The 9,597-nt window shown below is 26.2% G+C and overlaps 1 long non-coding RNA gene across 1 annotated transcript; it reads right to left on the bottom strand.

The window, feature by feature from the left end:
• Nucleotides 1-6,057: 6,057 nt before the first annotated feature.
• On the bottom strand, nt 6,058-8,459 carry LOC139425885 (uncharacterized). The gene is made up of 2 exons (XR_011636962.1): nt 7,752-8,459; nt 6,058-7,485 (listed from the first exon to the last, which is right to left on the bottom strand). It is a non-coding gene; the product is annotated as an uncharacterized lncRNA (long non-coding RNA).
• Nucleotides 8,460-9,597: the final 1,138 nt, after the last annotated feature.

Raw genomic sequence — 9,597 nt, 5'->3', positions numbered from 1 at the left:
TGTGAAAAATAATAAGTACAATTTTAGTACTGCTCAGGGGAAGAAGTCATCCCAACAACAAATGAGGATGCATATATACCTTTCCTAGATGAATGAGTTTGGCACCTGCTCTATATAAGCAAAATGCAGGCCTAGGCTTTAATACAAAGACATGTAGGTAAGGTAAAAAGATATATTATAAGCTTGAAAGTTTTATTCAAAAACTGAGAAAAGAAAAGATAACAGAAATAATTCGCTGGGCTGATGAGTGACTTACAGATAAGAGATTTCTGATTAGTGATCTGCATATTAAGGCACAGGAAAAAGATCACAACCTTTAAATGAAATGTCAGAAAATCTATAAAATNAAAAAAAAAAAAAAAAAAAAAAAAAAAAAAAAAAACAGTGCAGTTACATTACTATATGCAATTAACTGATAAATAAAGTACAGAACCCGTTATCCGGAAATCAGAAAACCTAAAAACCGGAACGAAATTTGATAAATTTTCCTGCCATTTTTTTAAAAAATGTTTTTTTTTCCTCATAAGATTTTAGGATTTTTCTTTCTTTTTTGAAAGATGTTTACCTTACCACCATCATTTTGGAAATAATCATTAGTGTATTCCTTCATCGCTTTTTCCTTCTTTTTAAGATTATTTCCAAAAAAAAAATTTTTTTTTTTTTGGGTTTAACAATAAAAAAAACGGCTTTTTGTAGCGATTCAGAAAACCGGAAAAATCAGTTATGCGGAATAGTGATGGTCCCGATTGTTCCGGATAATCGGTTTCCTACTGTATATATAAAACTTTGAAGTAAATGTTTACCTGCACCTCAGATTACTATTTCAGTACATGGAATTTGGGGTTCTAAAATTGTGGAGCAAATCCACACTTTTTAGTACATTTTAATACCTACTACGTTATATAAAAACAATTAAATGAAAAAGGAAAGAAAAGATGTTATTTTTAACTACAACAAAACAAGCATTAGTTGAGTAATACCCCAAAATTTTCATTTTCGCCTTAATCTACCATCATTATATTAGGATAAAAAAACTATGTTTCTCACTGTTGACTCTAGTTTGTACAATCTAATTAGTAATAGCAATGGTCAATAAAGTAACCTGTAATTTCCATTTAGTCAGTTTTAGTTATCACTCTTGACAAAGCTGTCTTTGGTGACTAGTTGCAATTTCTGAAATTAAATTCTCTAAATTTGTAACATTTACTTTTATTTGTGCAGAATCCCATTTTGAAACTTAACAAGCTGCAAAACATAGGTGTCACGTCAATTTTTCGAGTTTACAATGTTAATTTTTCCAAATATGATTTCTACAATTTTTGTAGGCATCTTACTAAGTGTCTTTCACAATGATCTTTGCGTCCAAAACTTTTCTGACAATTATTACAAACATATGGCTTTTCCTTTGTATGCACAAGCATATGTCTATTCATTTTGTATTTGTCATAATTTGTAAAACGGCACAAAGAACAGTAATACAGCTTCATTTCTTCAGAGTATTTTGGCAGCCAATCTACAAGAAAGATCAAAACCATTACACAATTAATTATAATGAAACACTATTAATAAAAGTTATAATTTTTTTGAAAAAAATAAAGTAAAAATATAGAATGAAATTTTTATAATAAATATTATTCAGAAATAATTCAGGATCAATATTTAAGGTATCATAGTTTTAAAACAAAAACTTTAGTACTGACTACACATCTGAGAGTATTTACAAGCTAAAACTTGAATCAAATTATTACATTAAATATAAAATTACAATTCACATTAATTTCCAACTTAAAACTTGTCATGTTTCTAGAAACTACAAGAGTAAATTATACTTATTTTTAAAGATCACCCATTTATTAGCGTACGGCGGACAGTTTAGCAAAATATAGGAAAGAGTTACAAACTGGGGGAACTAATGCTCAATCTTTTTAATCGTGATAATTAACCAATAACCAACAGGCAATAAGAATTTCAAAAAAGAAATTTAAAAATATTAATTATCAAATATAAAAACTAATGAAATTTATATTAAAGGCTTAGACGACTCTAAGACATCAAAAAAATATTTATATATATTTTTTTTTAACTTAAAAAATGTCTTTATAATTATTGATAATATACCCAAAGGTTTATGAGCAGCAGAAATATCTAAATACTCAAAATTTTGAATTTTCACTCATCATAGTCAGGGTTGCCACTCAAATCTGGAAAAAAAATTCCCTGTGTTTTCCCTGTACATATTATACACAATTATATTATGAGGAAAAACACAATTACTGTACTCTTGTGTGAGCTATATTGAGCTAACTATATTTATTAGTTTGAATTGCAGGAAAAACAGCTGAACATACTTAAATAATGCTGTAGTAAAAGAAATAGTTCAGTATAGCTGAAATATCATGGTTAAATATCATTCAGATTACGCTTTGAGTGGTCACCATTTTTTAAAAGACAAAAATAAGAAACAAAATTCCCTGTATTTTCCCAGTTTGTAAGGATAAAATCAAAATTCCCTGCATTTTCCCTGTTATTTTAGGTGATTTTCAAATTCCCTGTATTTTCCAGGTTCTCCCTGTGCAGTGGCAACCCTGATAGTTTACAGTCTGATCAGAGAAAATTAAAAAAAAAAAAATTATTAAATAAATATTATAACAATATTCAGTATTAACTTAGTATAAAATTCAAATATACTGAATTTGAATCTAATGTTTATTTTGAGGAGCCAAAATAAAAATTTTGCTATCAGAAACGAAAAAAAAAAAAAAAACTATTTACAGATATTTCAAAATAGTTTAATCTTAATGGAATTTTAAGGGGAAAAAAATCAAGACTATGACATCATTCAAGCATAAACTGCACACTTCTATCCTTACATTTATCAGGATACTTTTTACTTACTTATTATCTTGTGCAGAAACAAATACACCAAATAAGAAATTTTACATTTTTATGATCAATCTAATTTAATTGAGAAATTAAGGCTATATATAAAAGGAGCAAGTTAAAAATTATCAAAAAAGAACAAAAAACTTATTTAAATGTGAGCTTAATTGGATTAAAATTCATTAAGAAAAGGTTAATAGAAATACACATTTTTACAGATACATATAATAAAACAAGACTATATAAAGAGAAGGTCTTTAATCCAAGTGCTTAATAATATGTCAAAAGCTATTACATCTCATTTTTAAACTGGTAACAGGCAAAAAAATTTTTTAGCCATTTTATTCACTCAACAAAAAATTAAACAATACAGATTAAATAAAGATGAAAATTAAGTGCAATTAAAATAAAAAATTCAAAGCATAATAAGACAATTATATAAGAAATATTAAACAGAGAAACTCACAAATCAATCTAGGAACATTAAATTATTCACAATTAACAACATAACATCAATTCTACAAACATATATTAAACACTACAGAATGATGCTCAAAATAAAATACTTAATAAAAAAAAAGGGATATAGAAACCTCTTATTGTATTACTCTATCAAAAACAAACTATTGTTTCCCAAAAATGCAATATATTTTTTTATATTAATTATTAAAGAAAATGTTAATTAAGCTTTTCATTAGACAAATAATCCCAAAAAAACTGAATCAGAAAGATACTACTAAAATAAAAATTTCAATCTCTTCAAAAACATACAAATCAGAAACAATAATCAACATATTTCAATCTCTTCAAAAATATACAAATCAGAAACAATAATCAACATGTTTCAAGCGCTGAAAAAAAAATTCAAAAAAGAATTTCCTTTTTCTCTGTCTACTACTAAGTTTTTCTAGTTTTATTTCCCACTTTTGATTGGCAGCTTTACATTTCAAATCACTTTTAATTCTTCTCATTTATGTCTGGTAAGTCTTGAAAATAGGCACTTTTTTTTTTGGTTGATTGAAACATGTTGACTGTTATTTCCGATTTCTATGTTTCCCAAGCGTATGAAGTTATTAATCAAGCAAGCATTTAATTATTGTAGATCCAGTATAAAAGTCACAATCAATCAATAAATAAATTAATTCTGAATAAATTATGCATTATTTATTTGTCTGTTATTTCAATTATTATGTTATAATGTCTTTTGTTGTATTTGTTTTTAGTTGCTAGTGATATATATTGCTGGGTTACTGTATTCCAGAAATAGTAAACATTTATTGGCACATCATGATTAGGAACTTTTGCAGATAACAATCATTTTTTGCAGATGAATAATTACTCTAAAGAAGCAATTCACAGAGTTAAGTTTGTAGAGTTGATAGTTTGGGTTCTAATATTCTTTTTTTTCATCCTTGTAAATTCCAAAATATTACGTGAAAATAGCCTGAATATGGGTGAAAATAGTATACGACAATCAAGAGATGATTCCTTAACACTACACTTGTTGGCAACAACAGTCATGATAGTAACAAATTCGTTCGTTTAATTCTAAAATGAAGACAATTTTTTGGCTTCACAATATAGCGATGAACTAAAAATTAGTTTCAGCTTGGATTAGTTTTAGCTAAAACATTTTTACTTTATAAGATAAGAGAGCCTTTCAGTCTCTTTGAAAGCTCATTTCTGCAGACAGTACTTAAGTTAAAAACTAATTAATATGAATACAAAACACAAAAAGTACACAAGCCTGCGTTATATAACACTAAAATGTTGAAACACAACCGAACATTTGCTGCCACAACATGAAGAAATATACCAAAGCCGATAATTTCTCGAAATTAAAATGGAATTCCTCATCAGTAAAACTGGTTTTACAAACACATCAGTATGACTTGAAATTGAAAGATAATTAAAATGAAGCAAAATTTGCAAATCTTTAAAAAATTACTAATTTTGCCAGTTTAAAAAAAACAAAAATTTACTTTCAGAAATGCATAAACCTTTTTGGATAGAAAGCCAATATTATGTAGCAAATGTAAGCCAATATAAACATAACACTGCAATTAGAAAAATGTGGTAGATTCTATTTATATGGATGAGCTATAAATATATAATTATTTACTAGAATAAATAATTAATCATTATTATAAATAATTAATGTAAATAAATTAAAACAAATACACTTATTAAATTACAAAACAAGTTACGGTAAATTTGTAGACATGTGAATTACAGAATCTATTTGAAGATAAAAATAAATACTAAATTATGTGAGAACAGATTTAGTACATAATGTTGACTTAAATTCAGAACAACAAAACAATTGGTTTACATGTAATGCAATCCTTTTACAACATAATTAGATTGCCACATTACATAACCTGAAATTACAAACAATTTAAACTTACTCCAATCAAAATTAATTTTATCTTGATTTATTATTTAATCACGAAGCTGGCATACTTGCTCTCATACAAATAACAGGCCATCACCCAAATGCGGCAATTTATCTTTTGAGCAAAGGCTCTTTGTGCATGGCTTAATTCTGTAATGCATTGATAATGAAATTTTATATTATCTATTCAAGTGAATAACTTTTGAAAAATATCACACACACATTTTTTTATTGCACTATGAAATGACATCTATTGAGGTTTTAGTTTATCAAATATGCAGCATTTGGGCTCAAACCATTAACATGATGACATCGTCCTAACTTTTCATGATCTTTTAATTTATCATTTCTACTGAATGTCTTTTGACAAATTGAACAAACAAATGGATTATTTTCGCTATGCTTTGACATATAATGAGATGTTAGTTTATCCCTTCTACTGAATGTTTTTTGACAAACATCACAGACAAATGGCTTTTCCCCAGTGTGCTTAAGCAAGTGCCTCATGAAAGTGCTTTTATACTGACTGACATATGGACACATAAGACAGGCAAAGGGCTGCTTGTCCTTAAGAGGCAATCTAAGTGACAAACCTGTAAAATCAAAACCAGATTTTAATTGCATTGAAATAATAGTATTTGATGCTTTTTTTAGAAACAATTTAAAAAAATAATAATATCAAAATTATTTAAGATAACAGAGCATTGCGTAAAACCCTATATTCTAAATCAGAGTGGTTCTCTATTCAAATAATTGATCTAAAAATAAATGAAGCAAACAAATTTACTTGGAAAAAAGGAAGCTTTATTATTTTAGTTTGCAAAGAATACAATTAAAATGAAAAAGTCCTATTTTTACAGAAAACAATAAAGAAACTCAATAAGCAATTTAGAGATATATTATTCATAATTGATAACAAAACACCTATACCTGAAACATATATTAAACAATATGTTGCTCGAAATAAAATAATAAAAAAATTACACAGGAGCACTAATCATATTACTCTTGCAAACATAACAAACTATTATTTTCCGAGAAAACAATAACTTTTTCATAAAATGTGATTAAGATAATTTTAAATAAACAATTCTTTATTTTAGTTCTTGGATAAAAAAGTTACCTTTAATAAAGAAATAAACTTTTTCAAAAAATAAATATATTTGTTATTGTAGGACATACCTGTTATTATATTTGTTATTTTTTAATACCTGGTTGTATTGTTTTTAGTTGCTAATGTAATACAAAGTGGGTTACATCATTCTATAAATCTCAAACTTTGTTTGGAACATGATTAGGAACTTTTACAGATAAGAATCATAAGAATGAAAAAGTTTAAGGAAGGGAAAAAAGCATAAACATTTCTTAAGAGTAAATTTTCACTGTACAGCAGTAAAAAGTAAAGCAAGAGACATAAATATTGAATTAAGTTTCATAAATTTACAATGCTAGTTTAGTAATAATTTCTTGATATATTTCAATTTTACATGTAATTATGAACTAAAAACTAGGAGCAAATTTACTAAGTATAGTGTCTCAATTAAGTAGCAATGTTTGATGCTTTGGCATAAATAATTTTCTTTCAATGAAAGTAGAGCAGGGCGCGTAGCCAGATTTTTCTACACAATATAAGCACCTTTGAAGCACTCCAAAATATTTTTAATCACTTTCCAAGAAAAAAAAAATCATAATTAGGATCTGAGCATAAAAACTATTTTTTCTACCATTTAAAGTTTTTAATTTATAAACATACAAAAAAACATGCAACAAATTTTCAAAAACTTTAATTATTATAAAATAACTTGTTTCTGATAAATATTGCAGAGAAAATGGGCCTTTATTTTCCAAAATAAAAAAAATTAAGTAGTTTTAAGGAACGTGGGAGCCCTGCTATCATAAAGACTTTCAGATGAGTGAGCCATTCATCTACTTTGAAAGCTTACTTCATCGGACAGAATGCAACTTACATAACATAAAAAGTACAGACGTCTGCATCACATAACACTAATAAGATGATAAATTGTTGCTAATTAACACAAATATACTACACCTGCTTCCAATTAAGATGAAGAAATACAATAAAGGTGACGAGTCCATGGTTAGTTGAAATTAAATTCTTCATCAGCAAAAATGATTTTATTAACATATAACGTTTAAGGACAGATAACAAAATTCACACCAATAATCAGATACATTTTTACCAATTTTGCCTGTAAAAAAAAATTGTTAAGTTTATTAGAATAAACACCAAATTATGCTAGTACAGATTCAGAAAATAATTCTCAACTTTTGGTAATACACACACACAAAAAAAGTGATTATGAAGAATTGGTTTACTTAGAAAACATACTTTTTCTGCACTTTTATTTCTTAATTTCATATAATTAGATTTCAGCATTATATTACCTCAAGTAACAAACAATTTAAACAGATATTAAACAAAATTAATTGAACACATTTTAAAGTTAATTCTTACTCTGTTAGGATTCTAATTTTTTTTCGTACTTCAACATAAAGCTGGAAGTTCTAGGTTCGAACAACTCATGGGACATCCCAAAAAGTCTGAATGATTTTTTAAACTTATCTTTTCTGCAAAAGCCTTTTTTGACATAACGAACAAATAAAATGGCTTCGTCCTGAAATGCACTTCCATATGAGATTTTAATTCATCACATACATATTGTTTAGTTTCACTATATATTGACACATATTAAAATTTTAGTTTATTGAAGCAGACATTTTTTGGCTCAAACCATTAACAGGACATCGTCCAAAATCTACATGATCTTTCAATTTATCTTTTCTGCTGAAAGCTTTTTGACAAAATGAACAAACAAATGGCTTAATTCCACAATGCATTGACATATAATGGCATTTTAGTTTATCATTTCTACTGAATGTCTTTTGACAAACATCACACACATATTGTTTAATTTCACTATGCATTGACATATAATGTGATTTTAGTTTATCATCTCTACTGAATGTTTTTTGACAAACATCACAGACAAATGGCTTTTCTCCCGTGTGCTTACGCAAGTGCCTGACAAACTTGCTTTTACACTGACTCACATGTGGACACATAAGACAGGCAAAGGACTGCTTGGCTTTGAAATGCGATCCAAATGACAAATCTGCAAAATTAAAAACTGTTTTTAATTTTTATGAAAATGCATTGATATTTTTTATATACAATTTTTTTTTTAATACAGTTGATCTATGTAACATAATTCTCCATATATTGCATAAATTTTACAATTTTTTCTGTTAATAATTAATTTAGCACAAATTTTGAGTTTTAAAGTAATTGCGTTTAAAAATTATTTAAAGAGCTATTGATTGCTATGTTTAATTTACATGTGAAATAATCAAATAACACAAAATTCTACATAATGCAAAGCATCATATTTTAAGCATTGCATTATTAAGATATACTATTGTTTGGTCAATTTTGGATAATTCGTGACATTTTTCCTCCTGAACATTTTTTTAAGTATTTAAAAGTGATTTCAAAATGTTATCAAAATTTATATTTAAGAAATATGACAAGACTTCAAGGTATGAAGAAATTTCCAATTTTTAAAACCAAATTAAACTACCCACATAAAATTATTATTGATAATGCTTACTAATTTTAAATACATATATTCAGTTTATAAGAAAGAGAGATAAAAGTATTCTCGATTACATACAATTAAAGCAAATATGCATTCTAAGTTTTATATGTAGTATATGAATGCACTTACTAATTAGATTGAATTGAATAATTTACAACTGAATAAAACATAATAAAATTAACAATCATGTTTCTTTTCTCTATGAAATTAAGTGGTAATGCTATTGATGAGAATAAATAAGCTACATTTTTTTGAAGTTTCATTTTTAAACAAAAATAAGTTAAGATAACATCTTTTAAGGGTTTCAATTATACATGTTTCAAAGACTACTGTTTTTGAAAAAAAAATGCATTTAATCAATATTAATTAATCTGAAATACATAAAATTAATTACTTTTGAAAAAACATTTAAAAGCAAAAAAGACAATTTCAATTATTTTGTAACACATTCAATTAAGCACACAAAAATAAATACAGAATATTTATATGCTATATTTTTGTTGTTGCATTAATAAGGTATATAAAAATTTCTCTCAGCAGTAAAATTTATCATACCTTATTTTTAAGGTTTTGAACACAATTTAAACATTGCTGAATTTTTTCGTAAAAAAGTTTTAGAAGAATATAACTTCCTAAGTTTCAGGCGGAAAGAAAAAAAAAATTGAAATTTAAAAGTAAATCTAAAAAAAAAAAAAGAAAGAAAAC

Source organism: Parasteatoda tepidariorum, chromosome 6, assembly GCF_043381705.1.
Source record: "Parasteatoda tepidariorum isolate YZ-2023 chromosome 6, CAS_Ptep_4.0, whole genome shotgun sequence".
Taxonomy (NCBI): Eukaryota; Metazoa; Arthropoda; class Arachnida; order Araneae; family Theridiidae; genus Parasteatoda; species Parasteatoda tepidariorum.
This window is presented reverse-complemented; position numbering and strand designations above follow the sequence as displayed.